This window comes from Triticum aestivum, chromosome 1B (genome assembly GCF_018294505.1).
Source record: "Triticum aestivum cultivar Chinese Spring chromosome 1B, IWGSC CS RefSeq v2.1, whole genome shotgun sequence".
Taxonomy (NCBI): Eukaryota; Viridiplantae; Streptophyta; class Magnoliopsida; order Poales; family Poaceae; genus Triticum; species Triticum aestivum.
This window is the reverse complement of record NC_057795.1, coordinates 230,215,213-230,216,807: the sequence shown is the minus strand read 5'-3', so window position 1 is coordinate 230,216,807 and position 1,595 is coordinate 230,215,213.

Here is a 1,595-nt window from a genome sequence, read left to right as displayed (position 1 = left end):
TCTGATTGACTCTCTCGGTCTGTCCATCTGTCTGTGGATAAAAGGCTGTACTGAACTCTAGCCTGGTACCCAAAGTCTCATGCAACTGATTCCAGAACTTTGCGGTAAACTGGGTTCCTCTATTTGATACAATGGTACTCGGTACTCCATGCAGACATATGATCTTGGTCATGTATATCTTTGCCAACTTAGCACTCGTATAAGTGGTCTTCGCTGGGATGAAATGAGCTACTTTCGTTAATCGATTGCCTACAACCCATATCGAGTTATAGCCTGAATGAGTCCTGGGCAATCTCGTGATAAAATCCATGCCTAGCTTGTCCCACTTCCATTCGGGTATCAGCAATGTCTATAGCAATACTGCTAGCTTCTGATGCTCTTCCTTTACTTTCTGACATACATCACATACTGATACGTACTCGGCAATATCCTTCTTCATTCCTATCCACCAGAAACTTTCCTTCAAATCCAGATACATCTTAGTGTTTCTTGGTGAATCAAATACGGCGAATCATGGGCCTCCTGCAGAATCAACTTCCTGGTCTTGGGGTCATTAGGCACATATACGCGATCCTCAAACCATAAAGTATCATGCTCATCCTCATGAAACCCTTTAGCCTTTCCTTTTCTCATCCTTTCTTTTATCTCAACAATCTCCTTGTCAGTCTTCTGAGCTTCTCTGATCTTGTCCATCAAAGTGGAATGAATTTCCAATGCTGCTACATAACCTCTCGGGACTCTCTCCAAACATATCTCACGAAGATCCTCTGCTAACTCCTTGGGTAATCCTTCGGTCATGAGCGTGTTGACATAATTCTTGCGACTCAACGCATCTGCTACTACATTAGCCTTTCCAGGATGATAGTGCAACTTCATATCATAATCCTTAATGAGCTCCGACCATCTCCTCTGCCTGAGATTCAACTCCTTCCACGTGAAGATATATTTCAAACTCTTGTGATCCGTGTATACCTCATAGTGGTTTTCGATGAGAAAATGTATCCACGTCTTCAATGCATGCACTACGGCTGCTAGCTCCAAATAAAGAGTAGCATAATTTTGCTCATGGGGTTTAAGCTGTCGTGAGGCATATGAAACAACTCTTCCCTCCTGCATAAGCACTGCTCCAAGTCCTCGACGTGAAGCGTCGCAATACACATGATAATCCTTTTATTGATCTGGAAGAATCAACACTGGGGCTGTAACCAAACGTTTCTTCAACTCCTGAAAACTAGCTTTACATTCCTCGGTCCATTTGAACTTGGTGTCCTTCTTCAACAATTCTGTCATGGGCTTTGCAATTCTGGATGAATTCTCAATGAACGTCCGGTAATAACCTGCGAGTCCATGAAAACTCCTGATCTCTCCAACTGACGTGGGTGCCACCCATTTAGTCACAGAAACAACCTTGGTGGGGTCTACTCCCATTCCTTCTCCGGATATAACATGTCCGAGGAATCCAACTTCCTTCTACCAAAACTCACATTTGCTGAACTTGGCATATAATTGATGTTCCCTGAGCTTCTCGAGAACCAAACGCAAATGCTCCTTATGCTCCTCTTCATTCTTCAAGTAGACCAATATATCATCAATGA